We start from the raw sequence: 16,735 nt of genomic DNA, 5'->3' as shown, positions 1-16,735 counted from the left end.
TTGGATGAACAGTTCCCTGGTGGGTGGTTGGATGCACAGGACCCCGTGGTAGTAGAGGCCGTTGCCGCTGGATGAACAGTACCCCGATCAATCGAGCCGGTGGATGAACAGGACCCCGTGGAGGGCTGGATGAACAGGACCCCGTGGAGGGCTGGTTGTATAGTAGCCGGTGGAGGGATGGTTGAACAGTAGCCAGTGGAGGGCTGGATGAACAGTAGCCCGTGGAAGGGTGGTTCAACATGACCCCGTGGAGACGGCTGGTTGAACAGTAGCCGGTGGAGGAGCACGCGGTGGAGGCTGGATGAACAGTCGCAGGTGGAGGCTGGAGGAGGTCAACGGTGGAGATGAATTGTATCCCGTGGAGTCCCGTTTTGCGGTACGCCACACCCCTCCCGATGAACAGGACCCCCGTTTCGACCGTAGCGCTCCAACACAAGTCCGTTTCCTTCGTTTTGCGGTACGCCACACCCCTCCCGATCAACAGGACCCTGTTTCGACCGTACGAGGTCCGTTTCCTCCGTTTTGCGGTATGCCAGACCCCTCCCGATGAACATGATCCCGTTTCCACCGTGGACGGTCGAACACAAGGCCGTTTCCTCTGCTCTGCGGTACGCCAGGCCTTGTTTCCATCGGTTGTTCCGTCCAAGCCGGTTGGCTCCCGATGAATAGCACGCATTCCATTGCCTCCCGATGAATAGCACGCATTCCATTGCCTCCCGATGAACACGACGCATTCCGTTGCCTCCCGATGAACACGACGACGACGCAGTTTCTCCGTTCTGACCCAGCCATGTACACGAGCCCTGGCCGTACGTATGCGCGAGTAGGCGTTCGAGACCCCGCCCGTATGTATGTACGTGGCCATATTTACTTTCTTGCAACATGGCTGTTGTACGTACGTGTACATGCTACGTGCGCGCCTCTACTACGACACGTGCACGCCTCTACTACGACACATGCCCTTTCTTACATGGCCACGGTTCATCGCTGCAGCCTGCAGACAGACCGATCGTATGTACATACACGTTCGCGACCAGAATGACAACGCTACGTACGCTTCGACCAGGTGGGTCCCGACTGTTAGGCACTTCCTTGCGTGCGAAGATGTAGCTGGTGGGTCCCAGCAGTCAGGGGGCGAATCATTTTTTTGCCCGTAATATGGACGCACTTCCTTGCGTGCTAAGATGTAGCTGGTGGGTCCCAGCAGTCAGGGGGGAAACGTTTTTTTCGCGAAATACGATGGCCCGTCCGGTGGGTCCCTGCTGTCAGGTGGAGGAATCATTATTTTCCGTGAAATAAGGAGGCACTTCCTTGCTGCGGCCATGGACCCAGCTGTCAGCCTCTCCACATACAGTACTCTTTCGATGGAAGTCGTTCCTTGACCATGTTGTCCACGTTGCGGCGAGAGCACCAGGGCGGTGGACGACGGCGAGGCCTCGGAAGGGGATGACGCGGAGCCGGGGAAGACGCGGCAGTGGATGCCCATGCGGAGAGGAGTACGAGGGTTCACTGGTTCGGTTGCGGTGTGAGGCTACCGTCACCGCAGGGCCTGGCCAGCGGTGGGAGTAGTAGGGGGTGGTGAGGCCTCCGCGGCATCACAGCTGGCCACAGGAAGTAGGAGAACGCGGCATGACCGATGATGGTTTGGGCGGCTCGAGCAACAAGACCAGAGGTTGAAGAAGCACTACCACCGTTGGATGGACATCGTACGGTCACTGGAGCTAGAATCGTTCATATTGACTAAGTTGACAAAGCCCTCCATCCCCGTCAACTTAGTAGGACCACAAGTCAGCCTCCCACTATGTAGGGTCCCAGCTAGCAGGGGGTATTCATTTTTGTGTGCATAATAAGGAGTCTCTTCCTTACATGCAAAGATATAGCTGGTGGGTCCGACCTATCAGCGGGGGAACTTTTTTTCACGAAATGCAGAGGCCCTTCCGGTGGGTCCCAGCTGCCAGGTGGAGGAATCATTATTTTGCGCGTAATAAGGAGGCATTTCCTTGCGTGCGGCCGTGGACCCAGCTGTCAGCCTCTCCATGCACAGTCTACTTCCGATGGATGTCGTTCGTTGACCACGTTGACTACACGCCGAGCGCATCCAAGGTGGTGGACGACGGCGAGGCCCCGGACAGCACCAAGTCGTTGATGGGAAGACGCAGGAGTAGAGTCACAGACGGAGAGGTGTACAAGGGTTAACTGGTTCTGGTGCGGTGTGGTTCGGCAGTCGGTGGAGAAGAACATGAGGTGTGGATGGGTGGAGGGATGGCCTGGCCAACGATGGGGTAGCGCTTCACAGCGAAGCGTGCTAAGCAGAGCTGCTAGCAGCAGGAGGCGGGAGCAGGTGGTCCTGGCGGTGCTGGAGGAAGAAGACGAGAGATTGAAGATGGATGCCGGTTGTTGGATGTAAATCCAATGGCTAACGATGTCAGAATCATTTTTTGACTAAGTTGACAACGACTTGCGTTGGCTTCGACCTCTTGGCCCACATTTCAGCCTCCAAAAATGTGGTACGTATTCAACCCATTTTTTTAGAATTTATAGTCAATTTGATCTCTTTTTTTAGAATTACAGTCCATTTGCTGGGCCGGGTGAACAAATAATGTAGCGTCCATGCGGCCCATTTATTTTTCTCCTAAAAAATTACATGCCATTTGCACTTCTCGAAATACATGATTTTGTTGGGCTGATTCTAATTATAATGTTGGGCTGGGTGAAGCAATGTTATCAAAAAATAAACAGGGGCTGAGCATTTTGTTATAAATATATTTAAATAATAAGTGATTTATTATTACATTCGTCCTTAAATCTTACCAAGCTTTTGTACACAATCACCAGGATTTTCGTTGCCAAAAAAATCCAGTATTTTATTGTTAAGAAATTATTTTTATAAGTTAATAAGATCTGGGATATTGTTTTCTTACATATGTAAGTATCTGTTAAATATACGATGACAATAACAATAATATATAATAACATATAAAATAATTTAAATATATATAATATAGTTAGAAGGGAAACAAAAGTTGGACCAGGCGTTCCTATTCTTATATAGAAAAATAGAACATACCTCTGCGTTTTCTTCAAAAAAATACATAAATTGGGCTGCCGATGTTTCAGGAAAAATAAAACCTAGGTTGGGAGGTCCATAGGCGGGTCGATACATGATGGCCGTCAAAAAATACAAACCGGCATGTCGTGGGCTGCGCATGTAAAAAAAAGCCTAGACGGGGCAGCCCAAAACCCAACGGATACTTGCTGCCCCAGTGATAATAAATGATACTACCCGCCAGCTCCACAACTTCGTTGTGAATTTATCTCCTACGCTGAAGCACCTAAAAAATGTAACTATGTTGACAAACTAGTGGGCCCCAGCGTCAGTATAGCATTAGGAGGATGTTTTTTTCGATGAGGCACTTGCTTGCGTACGGCCATAGACCTAGTGGGTCCCGACTGTCTGCCTCTCCACGTACTCCAGATTCCTCTCGATTGTTCAGCATGTTCACAACGACAGAAAGCGGCGCCGCGGCGAGCGCACAAAGGCGTAGGAGGTGATCCGACCACCCAAGGCAATGCCTTATTTATTACGAAAGTACTAAACTAGCCCAGTGGCCAAGTGACACTACCCGACAGTGAAGGAAATATGCCCTAGAGGCAATAATAAAGTTATTATTTATTTCCTTATTTCATGATAAATGTTTATTATTCATGCTAGAATTGTATTAATCGGAAACTTAGTACGTGTGTGAATACATAGACAAACAGAGTGTCACTAGTATGCCTCTACTTGACTAGCTTGTTGAATCAAAGATGGTTAAGTTTCCTAGCCATAGACATGAGTTGTCATTTGATTAACGGGATCACATCATTAGAAAATGATGTGATTGAATTGACCCATTCCGTTAGCTTAGCACTTGATTGTTTAGTATGTTGCTATTGCTTTCTTCATGACTTATACATGTTCCTATGACTATGAGATTATGCAACTCCCGAATACCGGAGGAACACTTTGTGTGCTATCAAACGTCACAACGTAACTGGATGATTATAAAGATGCTCTACAGGTGTCCCCGATGGTTTTTGTTGAGTTGGCATAGATCGAGATTAGGATTTGTCACTCCGTGTATCGGAGAGGTATCTCTGGGCCCTCTCGGCAATGCACATCACTATAAGCCTTGCAAGCAATGTGACTAATGAGTTAGTTGCGGGATGATGCATTACGGAACGAGTAAAGAGACTTGCCGGTAACGAGATTGAACTAGGTATTGAGATACCGATGATCGAATCTCGGGCAAGTAACATACTGATGACAAAGGGAACAACGTATGTTGTTATGCGGTTTGACCGATAAAGATCTTCGTAGAATATGTGGGAGCCAATATGAGCATCTAGGTTCTGCTATTGGTTATTTACCGGAGATGAGTCTCGGTCATGTCTACATAGTTCTCGAACCCGTAGGGTCCGCATGCTTAACGTTCGATGACGATCGGTATTATGAGTTTATGTGTTTTGACGTACCGAAGGTAGTTCGGAGTCCCGGATGAGATCACGGACATGACGAGGAGTCTCGAAATGGTCGAGAAGTAAAGATCAATATATTGCAAGAACATCGGAAAGGCTCCGAGTGATTTGGGTATTTTTCGGAGTACCTGAGAGTTACGGGAATTCGTATTGGGCCTTAATGGGCCATACGGGAAAGGAGAGAAAGGCCTCTAGGGTAGCCGCGCCCCTTCCCCATGGACAGGTCCGAATTGGACTAGGGAAAGGGGGCACCCCCTTCCTTCTCCTTCTGCCTTCCCTTTTTCCTATTCCATGTGGGAGGTAGAATCCTACTAGGACTAGGGAGTCCTAGTAGGACTCCACACTTTGGGCGCGCCCTATGAGGGCCGGCCTCCTCCTCCCTCCATCCTTTATATCCGTGGCCAGGGGCACCCCATAGACACACAAGTTGATCATTGATCCCTTAGCCGTGTGCGGTGCCCCCCTCCACTATAATCCACCTCGGTCATATCGTCGTAGTGCTTAGGCGAAGCCCTGCGCCAGTAGCTTCATCATCACCGTCATCATGCCGTCATGCTGACGAAGCTCTCCCTCGACACTCTGCTGGATCGTGAGTTCGTGGGATGTCACCGAGCCGAACGTGTGCAGATCGCGGAGGTGCCGTACTTTCGGTACTAGGATCGGTCGATCGTGAAGATGTATGACTACATCAATCGCGTTGTCATAACGCTTCCGCTTACGGTCTACAAGGGTACGTGGACAACACTCTCCCCTCTCGTTGCTATGCATCACCATGATCATGCGTGTGGGTTGGAATTTTTTCGAAATTACTGCGTTACCCAACAGACAGCTGTTCTGCCAGGGTTCAATTCCACCTGATGCAGGGAAAATATCTCCAAATTTTTTGCCTCTACATTATTGACATGTGGGTCCCCATTGTCATCTGCACACACCACGTCCAACACATGCCAAAAATTCATCCCTCGTTTTCTGTATTTTCGCACACTCGACATTGTGTGGGCATTTTGAAAATAGCATATCTTTTTGAATGTGCATCATATGAAGATGTGCTATGCATGAATGTTGATCAGCATGATGTTAATTGGCTAGTAGTCCCATTTTCGAGCATGAATAAAACTTCCAACATGATGTTAACCCTGTTTGAAAAGGCCGTGTTAATATAAATGCTCTGCCTTTGAAAGTTGCAGTTTCTAATCTGAAACTGAACTTGCAGTTTCTTATCTGAAACTGAAACTTGCAGTTTCTTCTCTGAGAATCACATTGTCTGCACTTTTATACTCTTGTGAAACTACATTTTTTAAGTGCTAAAAATAGATATCTAGAATTCATAAAATACTTCATATGCTCAATACTGCAAATCTGAAATTCAAAAGACATTCATATCTGAAAGTAGTCTCAAAATACACAACACAAAACACAATTCACAACCTACAAATACTGACAACCCTAAGCTCCTCCTAACAATTCACAACCCGCCCGACTATTGGGCTGGGGAGCAGCCCCCTCCTATTCCTCGGCGGCAGACAACCACCCCGTGAGACAATGTGAACGGTGAGGGAGAGGATGGCGAGGAAGCGCCGTCGGGCAAACTGCTTTTCTCCTCTTGCAGCTGGGTTCGGTCGACGAAGACTCCACCAGCTCGCTCTGGCATGACACCCTCACAAACGGCACCCTGTAGATGCTCGATCCTTCAATCTCTGGTGGAAGCTCCATCTGGGATCGATACACCCACCACCGATCCTTGACGATCGGATTCGGTGAATCTGTTTGCTCCATGGCCCAGAGGAGCAGCTCTATGTACTCCCGCGCGACTCCTTTCGGGAGTATCACAGCCTTTTCGCTCTGTTGCAGATATTTGGCCATGGATGTCACCGTCGCCGCTAGTTGGTCCTTGTTGTCAAACCAAGACTGTATCTACAACATCCTAGCTAGCTTCACAGGGTCGCCGTGTGCGATCCTCACGTATCGGTTGTACTCTTCCATCGATCTACTTCTCCACAGCACCTTCATTCGCCGGCGGTGGTTTTTGAATGGAAGAGGAGAGGAGCATTGCTGGTGTTGGATTAGAATAGGAGAGGAGCGACACTGGTTTGGATTGGAACAGGAGAGGAGGGGCGGTGGTTTTGAAATGGAAGAGGAGAGGAGCGGCGCTGGATTTAGATTGGAACAGGAGAGGAGCGGCGCTGGATTTAGATTGGAACAGGAGAGGAGCGGCGGTGGTTTAAGAGGAGAGGAGCGGTGCTGGTCTTGGAAGTATTTTTTTGCGTATTTTGGGTCAAAGTTTGACCACGTACTTTATTTGACAAGAAAAATGTGAATGCATGCCACCAAAAATTGTATCGTTTGGTTCGTATCTAAATGTACTTTCAAATTATATTATTTTTGCAACGTATAACATATATTTTATTTGTGAAAATCATGGTCAATTATGACCCAGAATAAAAGGGAGACTAGTTAATGTGGGGTCACTTTCTTAATTGAACGGTAAATTGATTTTGATTTTGATCCAGTCACAGCGCACCGGCCCTCTCGTCCAATCCTAAATCGCTGCCGCACGCTCCTCTCCCTCTTCTCCATTGCAAAACCACCTCCTCTCCTCTCCATCATCTCCATTCCAAAACCACCGTCTCGCCTCTCCCTCTTCTCCATTGCAAAACCACCTCCTCTCTCCTCGGACGAGGATCCCCTGACATAGCCCATCCTGCCATTGAGACACTGACACATGGGTCCCACCAAGCGCGGGGCCCACATGTCAGCGACCGAAAGGCAGGGAAACCTCTCCTCTCCATCAATTCCATTCCAAAACCACCGCCTCGCCTCTCCCTCTTCTCCATTTCAAAACCACCCCTCTCCTCTCCATCATCTCCATTCCAAAACCACGGTCTCGCCTGTCCATCTTCTCTATTGCAAGACCACCGTCTCTCCTCCCATCTTCCAAGGCTATCACCGGACCACTCAGAAGGACATCTATGGAGAGGATGCAGTAGCGAATCACGCAGATCACCAGCGGCGACCAGGCAAAGTTAGCCAGGTTGAAGGAGATCCTTACTTGGTTTGACATTGAGTGGGAGATTTCAAGGACGGTGAGGGCCATGTGGCAATGTATGCGAAAGAGCGAGACGACGGCGATGAGGGCGGTAATGTACTCCTTGGCGGCAGTCACGCCGCAGTCCTTCGAGTTCATCGAGTATCTCCTCTGGGCGATGGAGCAGACAGATTCGCCCGAGGCGAAAGTCAGGCGGAGGTGGTGGGCATACAGGTCGAAGGTCGAGCACCCAGAGGATAACGAATTGATCGAGTACGGTGTGCCATTTGTGATGGTGCAGAGCCAGCCGGAGCCACAGGAGTATTCGTTCTCCCAATGCAAGAGGAGGCCGGATGGCGCGACGTCGCTTCCCCGCCGTTCTCCACGGTTCCCTCGATGCTCGCCTCATTTCAAAGGCATCCGTAGGGTTTAAGGTAAGCTTCGCACTAACCTAGTCTTCCATCTGCTCATGCTTACAATCAGTGTGACAGCTAATAAAAATCATGCTTACAATCAGTCTCCGAGTACTACGCCAATCACCCTAAAATAGCTCTGGACCTTTGGGTCAAAGTTGTGACACCGTGTACAAATAAAGAAAAATAGATTGGTGCTTCTTTCAGAAAAGAGTACACCCCTAGAAAACTGCCAATATAAGCTACTAGTATTTTTTTGAAGTCTAAGCTACTAGTATTTGGTTAGAGGATTTGCTGCCGAGAAAGATCCATCCACAGTGAGCGCCACACATCCCACTAATGGTGGTGGATGCCAATGCTTAGATGGAGTAGGGTTGGTGTCGGTAATTTTTACTTGGCACCTCGCACTATGCATATATGCCGGTTCCATCCGTACATTTGTGCAGTTCCACCAAAATGCAGCTGAATAACCCTGTTTGCACAGATAATGAAAAGGCGTGATTACATTATAGTGGCACTAGTTGATGAAACATACACTAATAAATAGAAGAAAATATTGTGATAGTATCATAGTATGCCATGCTGCGAGGGCGAGATGGGCCCTGCGACGCCTCATACTGAAAATCGACCCAAGTCTCCCCGATACACCTTCTACCAGTGATGAACATCAGTGTACAGCGGTAGTACAAGGAGGGGCCTTGAGACATTCCAATCTCTATTTTTGTGCAGATCAACTAAAATTAAGCACCCCAGTTTGCAGAAATGCTTAAACATTAACAATGGGACTAGTTGATGAAACATATACTAACAAAGAGAAGCACTTTCTTTATCTACATTGGAAATGAAATGATAGAGAGGACACTCGCTCTATTTCAACTATATTATTACTTCATTTTATCAGTGGCACTAGGGCCGAGCAGGTGGCAAACGAGGTGTACCGTGCGTCGCGAGGACGGAGGCCGGGGGTGCTTAGACTGGGATGCTGAAGCTGGCTCTTTCTGTCCCTATCTTCCCCTCTGATGTTTCTGTGGTAGCATTTGGGTTGTAATCCAAACTTGGTCGAGCTGGTGCTACGTCCCCCTACCTGCCTAGCTTATGTGGCGAACTTGTCTCATGCTAGTACTCAGTCCGTTCTAGTATTATTGCATAACTGTCCGTTTACACTGAGATGCTGTCGGATAATGGTTCTCTATGGTTGGATTTCTTTAATGAAATCGGAGGAAACCCCCTCTTTCGATATATATAAAAAATTAGTGCCACTAGCGGTGCCAAAACATTTCCACCCCACCCCCTTTTCTTCCTTGTTTGAACCAAGTAGTACTAGATTCCAGTGCATGAACTAGTTTTACCTCTTAATAGTGAAAATCTAGTTGGCTTTCGAACAACCGATCGATCCTATCTATGAGGGGGCCTGGGAAATAGTAAAAGATACAAATGCAGCAACGTCAGGAGCTCGGGAAGTAGAGCAAGGCCGGTTTTGAAGAAAGTTATACCCGCGGGTCGCCGGGATGTCGCTAGGTGGGCGGCGGGAGGCCGGATCTGCCCACACTACGGCAGTGAGGATGAAGGGGTCGGAGGCCCTCCCTAGCTAGCAGTGCTTGGGAGAGAACAACAAGGCACGCTGATCGGGACACGCCGGCAGTGGGTAAGAGCCGTCACCGAGGACGACCGCGTGAACGTTGCACCTTCTCACCTTCCCCGACGGAGAGGATACGGCTGGATCTGGGACCAACGGTGAGCAGAGAGAGAGTGTGTGGCCACCGCTGTCGTGTTCAGATCTGGAGAGGACGAGACAGTGTGAAGAGAGAAACACTAGCAAGCAAGCGCGGAGGCTCCTGCCTATATAGTGGAGTACTACTAGTTTTCTTTTGTCTACCGGAGCCGGCTTGACCTCGTCAATGACTGTCTTCATGCACGTGCCCCGGAGGCGCAGATATCCTCATTTTGATCTGAAGCACCGGATTATAACATGACAAGAAACAATAACCTCACTGCCCAAAGGAGACAACATGAATCCCGACGGACAAACTAGACGAGGATCAAAGCTCAAATTAAAGATAAACTCGTAGAAAAGGGGTCCATCGATAGATGCCCTAATTAACATAGCCGGCTTGACATAGATGGCAGCCGAGTAGTCTTCGTGCATGTGGCCCCCATGACTAGCGCCTTGGAGGAACTCAGTTGTCGCTGTTTAACCCTCACAGTGACCCGAAGCACGTGACACCTAATTTTGCGAGATGACAAGAAACCTTTTTTAGATTTCTCACTAGAACTACAGCCCTATACAACACAGCCTGCACGATATGTAGACGATAGCCAATCCAGGCATGTCTGCTGGAGTCTGGTCACATGCATGGACAAACTGATCTTTCGTGTCATGTAGGGATTGTCCAGGCACCAATGTTTGTACAACACTTCTCTAGTACTATCGCTTGTCTCTCTCTTCTATTAACTCACCCGACTTGCGGGGCCGGGGAGTGTGACTATGGCCGGTTCTCAATTGCGCTCCCACATGTTTGTGCAAACGCAATATGACGCGCGTTCCATTCGGAGAGCGGCGTGCCAGACCGACCGACCATCTGGGGTGCGACGCGAACGCGACCGGCGTGCTGTATATTGTACTCCGTAAATGTGTACCGCCATTTTCTTGAGGCTTTGCTCCATGGCGCAATCCATGGATACAAAATTAGTATAATGTACTATTTAACAGTCGAGGGCGGGGCTTTTCTGGCATGGTAGGAGGGGCAGTTCCGCCTAGTCGGTTCGACAGAGACGCGAGAAGATGAGGGAGTAGGCTGCTGCAAACGTAGGGTTGTGTGATTTGACAGCGAGTTATTGCTGGACATGTGGGGCCCGGTGATTTGACTTGCCATTATCATTTTAACTGCGGCGCTATGACCGGCGTGAGTCTCCTGATTCCTAACCACCTCCATACAGGTGCCTCTCCCGATGCTCCACCATGTAGAGGCTGGCTCTTGCTTGAGAGGCCACTCCTCCACTTTTTCCTTGCCTCTTTCCCCCACATATGCAAAAATACCATGTAAAGCGAGCTTATAGCCCACTATTGTACTTGATCCTACAGGTGCTAAGCCTGCCACATAGGCATAAAGTCTAATGTGGCAAGTTAATTAAGAAGAGAGAGACTAGTTTGGTGACCCCAGGAAGAAACGGTGCTAAGTGTGTGTACCTAGATGAAGCAAACTTAGCAACAAAAAAACAAAGCACCTATGCATTGGGGACTTGAGTTGCTAAGCCATTTAATGCCCATAGTCATTGGAAGAGGTCACTCCTTGGCAAATGCAATAAAATACTACGAAGAAAGAGATAGAGAGAAGTAAACAAAAAAAATACTCTTATAGTAAACCTTATAGCTAACCTTGTTGTAGTATGAGTGACTAAGTGATGACTATGTATGGCATACCAACATCAGATAGCCTAACGCACCGTGTGAAATCTCCAAGGGCGCGACCGCGCGAGCGAGGCGACGGTCGTGGTAGGCGCGACCATGATACGGGCTGCTGGCAACCCTTGGATCTGAGATCGAACGGTCGCATGCTAAGTTGCTGAAAATTTGCAGAAAACCCTCCAGGATAGGATATTCACCCATAGGTCTAGAATCACGCCATGCAACCGTTTCATCTCACATCCAAGGGCTCTCGGAAGCTTCGTACCACCTGTAATTTTCCCGACGCTTGACATGACATTGAAAGCCATTTAATTGGGCGTCAAGTAGACATGACATCTAATTGGGCCCCCATAGTACTGTGCATGAATCCATTTATCCACCAGGCAAGCCACTACCCTGCCGTTCGCACGCCCCACTCAGCATTTTTACAAAAACCGCTGGCAGTTCTCGCTCGTACTCGTCCCCGGACGTACTTTAACATTACGGCAGTTCGCTCCTAGTCGTCCCGTCCTTTCACATTACGGCAGTTCCACTAATCCTAACCCTCCTCCCAAATCCGTGGCGTCCCAAATCTCCATGATTGGCGGTGAGTACAAGGTTAGAACCATCACCGGCGATGAGTTCAACATCATCTACACCCGTTCTTCCGCAACGGTGAAAGGATGCTTTGCTTGCTTCAGACGCATGTTCGAAAACTCAAATGATGAGTGGGTCGCTGGGCTAGACGTTGAGTACACCACAGTCCTGGGAAGCGAGAAGAATCTAAAGGAGGCAGAGAAGAAGAAGCCCGCCGTGATCAGGTTTGCGTGCATGACTTATGCTTGGTCTACCACATATGCCATGCCGACGTTGAGTGCGAGGAATTTAAGAAGTTCCTCAACTGCGGCCTAGTCAAATTCGTTATTGTAGACTTTAGGAACGACAAGGAAATCCTGGGTCGGATTGGCCTCGTTGTAGGCAACCCCATTAACCTCCAGAAGAAATGGGTGGTGCCCTCCCGTGATCAGCCTTCAATGCTGACCCTGGCAGGAGCCATGGTTCATCCTTCGTACGGTACACTGAAGAAACCTCCGTTCAACTTTCATCATGCATGGGAGTGGAATGTACTAGATATAGACCACATCCACTACGCTGCAATGGATGGCTACCTTTGTTTCAACATTTACAAGGGTTGGATGAAGAGCAAGAGCCAAGTGTGCGGTTCAAGCAAAGAAGTATCGCCCAAGAGGAAGAGGGACAAGGACGAAGTCGAGCACGTGGACGAGGAGTCCGAGTAAGGTGGCAGTGTCGTTGCTCTTGGTGGTTCTAATGCAGTTTCTACCAGATTAGTTGCTTAGTTTAATTTCAGGTGTGCTTAGTTTTATTTGAGGGGTGTGTTGTGCTGAGCCCCCAGCAGAACTATGTTATGTTCCTTCTCGTTACTTTAACTCTTCAGCACGTACATACTAGTATTTCTTACAGTTCATCTTTTAGTTGGTATAGTACTACCACTCATTTCTTCACATTATATATGTACAATATATATGGCCAACATCATATAGCCATCAGTTTAGTTGTAAAAGAATTTCAGGGTGCTTAGTTTTTTTTGAGGGGTGTGTTGTGCTGGACACCATTATTGTGACTCAAATCTCTTTGGCCATTTTATAATGACATAAATACCGATGGACCAACATGCCAGCTCTCCCTCTGTCTCACTACAGTAAAAAAAAGTGTGGGGCCTACTTGATCCCAACAACATTCTTATTTTCCTGTAAAATTATTAGCTTGGTTAGTCCTGACAAGCGGGCCACACTTATCATTGTGAGAGTTGGCTTATTTTGTCATATAACATGGTCAACAGGTTTGACGTGAAAATAACAATGTCTAATGGCATTTTTGAGCAAACATCTAACTTAACAATGGCATTTTTTAGATATCTAATTGCATTTTTGAGCAGGCATCTCACGGATCGATGGCATTTTTGAGTAGTTGTAACTTCTAATGGCAAAACTGAGTAGTGATACACAACTAGTGGCATAAATAATAAGAACCCAAGAATTAAATAGGTATGCTAATTTCTTTAATATAATTTAGCACCCCATTTAAACACGTACTAGCTTTTTTAATAGTACTATATGCATAATTTGGCGACGAGCGCTGTCTATATGTACCACCTTTTTTCTTTAATTTCATCTTGCTAGTTTTGCTCCATGGCGCAATTGTGACACCCCAAAATTTTAACCTTGTTTTATTTATTAAAAAAATTGACAGGAAATAAAACTTTTCCATTTATCAAGATTTACCCTTTTGTTATTGTGGATTTTTACTTCAAGTGGAAAAACTTTCAATGGGTATTGTTGGACTTGAATACTCTCTTTGATAAAACAATTCTTTATCAGTGGATTTAAATTTGCAAGATTTGTTTCTCAGAGCTTTATCCTTTTAAAATGATTTCTTTTGAATTTGGAGCCTGTTTTGCACTACAACCATTTGACAAATGCATTTAAAATTTCCACCAAAATTTGGGGATGTCATGTGATCTTTCCACATCACTTTTATGCAAAAATACCTTTTGGCCATTGGAGATTTTGAGCTCTACACCAACTTTTCCAATCTGGTCCAGTATGCACTTTTGCACTACAACCCATTTAAATATTGTTCTAAAAATTCTTCCAAGTGTTTGGGGATGTCAGGGGATGCATATAATGCAACTTCATGCTAAAGCCCTGTGATGTTCTTTGAAAGATTTAAGTGAATCATCTTCATTTCTATTCTGGTCCAGTTTGGTGATTTGTACTGCAACCCCATTTTATTTTGCTCTAGTACCTTTGAGCTTTTTCCTACCTATAGTCCTCCCTACCAAACCCTTAAGTCCAGGAGATTGGACCCATTGGCATATTTTTGGTGCATGCAATGATAGCCTTTAGTTTCTGCCCAAAGCAGGTTTTCTCAAAATCTTGCACTATCAACTTTCTGTTTTTGCCAAACCAACCTTACCACCTTCTTTAGCTCCCAGAGAGACTAGGATCTGGAGAGTTTGGCCACCCCAAGAATTGCCTAGATGCCCATGGCATTCTGTCGAACACCCTGTGTGCAGGAACAGTTTTGGCATGTCTCCTAGCTTGCATTGTGGACTTGAACCCCTGACCCATCCAGCATGTCCACTAACCTCCCAGATGTCCCTAGCCCTGGCCTGCTAACTACCCGCATCACCCAAGCTCTCTAGAGCGCGCTGGCATTTCGTCGAACACCTGCTGTGCGTGCTCTGGGCGCGCCCAGAGCGCACGTTTTGCACGCGCGCGCACTGAGTCGCCGCGCCGCACTGCCACCCTCGACGCGTCCCGTCACAGGACCCAGCTCGCCTGCGAAGCCGCGCCGCGCACTCGCCCTCTCACCAGTACGCTCCAAGCCGCACTGGCGCCCTACAGCGCCGCCGCCAGAGCTCCCTTGGCAGCATGCCAGCGTCGGCAGCGGGCTCTGCCATGGACGGCGCCGCCCAAGCCACCCGCGCAAGCCAGCTGCCCTAGGGAACAGCCCGTGCTTATCCTCATGCTCGTCGGCACGCGTTCGTCGCCGCCACGACGCCCTGCAGCTACAGCAACAGCGACCCGTCGTTGATCTTATCCACCGCCGCGGAGCCAGCCCCGTCGTGCTATAAAAGGAGGCCCCGTGCTCCTCCGAGCACTCAGGCAACCCCAGTCCACCCCGTAGTGCTCCCACAGCCAGCAATCGTCGGGGAAAGCCCTTTATTCCTCGTCTCCGGCCAGCTCGGTCGCCGCCGCAATCCAGAGCCATTCGCCGCAGCCAGGCCCTCCCCCGCCCATCCAACACCACCAGTAGCTTCCTCTTGCTCTAGCGGAGCTGCCCAACATCTCAACCTCGATCGGAGATCACCGGAGCCCAAAGCGCACTTTGCTCCCGAACCCCCGTCCACCACGGAGCTCGCCGCCGGTGACCTCCTTCGTCCCCACCTGCCTAGCACCCACCGAGAGGACTGCCTCGGTCTGGCCGACCCATCCCTGCCCTCAGATGCCCTCGAGGAGCCGCCGTTCGTCGCTGGCGATCGCCGGAGCCCCGCGCCGTTCGGGCAGAGAGAAGGGAGGGAGAGGGAGAACGGTCAAACCTGACCAGTGGGCCCCTTGGACCCACTGTCAGTGACCCGCGCGTCGTCTCCTCCATTTAAGTGAAGGCGCAGACGTCCCGTGTATGTTTCCTCTGCTGCGAAAACGTATTTTCCCCGAAGCGTTTTCCTTTTTCTGATTTTATTAAAACAGAGATTTGACCAGACTTTGACCAGCTATAACTTTTAAAATAAAACTCCAAATGAGTTGATTCTTTTTCCTACCTCTCTCAAATTTCATCTAGTTTATTTTAAGATTTATTTCAAAAATATTTGAGACAACTTTTTGTACTGTGTTTGAAATATTTGTTATTTGGATATTTTGCAAAATAGGATTTTGGAGAAAAGGGAAAGCTTCCAAAAAGTGCATCCCTTGCATACTCTCAAAGGCAAGCATTTCTGAACTCTGGCATAATATTTTGTTGTGGTGTTCTGATGCGATTACAACACCAATTGGCTTGGAGTATGCGTTATCTCTATGTAACGATAAAGTCTCGTACATGAGTGCACTTTGGAGTTGTTTTGTGGTCAGCAATGGATACGCTAGTGTTTTGGATCATCCTCGTGAGCTCCTTATGCATACCGGAAGGTAGCCGGGAAAGTCGTGGTCTTGGGTAGACACGAGCTTGTCCCTAGTCCCTCGTCGAGACGAGTATGTCCGGTATGGCATGGTGAGGCTTGATGAGTGGTGATTTATTCCACTAATGGTAATATTGTTGGAGGATACTTGGACCACCTGAGTCGGTCGTAAGTCGAGTCTTGGTCAGTAGCTTCCCTATTTGTTGGTACCACCACTTGTCCCTGTCGCAGACGGGGTATGGTTCAGTAAGTTGTCAACCCCTTGCCAAAGCACACACCGTACAGAGAGGCCATAGTGGAAGATACCGGAGGCCTCCGGTAGGCATGCCACTTGGTCCGGGGGCATGGGTGTTTTCCGGTTGGGACCGAGAGGGGGGGGCACCCCCTTAGAGCGCGCGAATAGAAATTTGATCCCATGCTACGTCGAGGTTGTAGCCTCCCCACTTAGAGTTTTTCTTGGCAGGTGTCGTGGGCGATTCCAGACACCGGTGAGTTAAGCTGGTGTGTGCAGGTCAAGCGTGTTTTCAATTAAAAGGTCATAGACGGAATTAGTCCCGGTGGACTAAATAAATCCGTTACTCGTGGGAAAATAGTACTACCTCTGCAGAGGATATATCCTGTTGGATAGCCATGTTCTTGAGTAAGGACCACAGTCTGAGTTGAATCTAGTAACGACATTCGGATGGAGAACGACT

This window comes from Aegilops tauschii, chromosome 6 (assembly GCF_002575655.3).
Source record: "Aegilops tauschii subsp. strangulata cultivar AL8/78 chromosome 6, Aet v6.0, whole genome shotgun sequence".
Taxonomy (NCBI): domain Eukaryota; kingdom Viridiplantae; phylum Streptophyta; class Magnoliopsida; order Poales; family Poaceae; genus Aegilops; species Aegilops tauschii.
Note: the sequence above shows the minus strand (reverse complement) of the source record.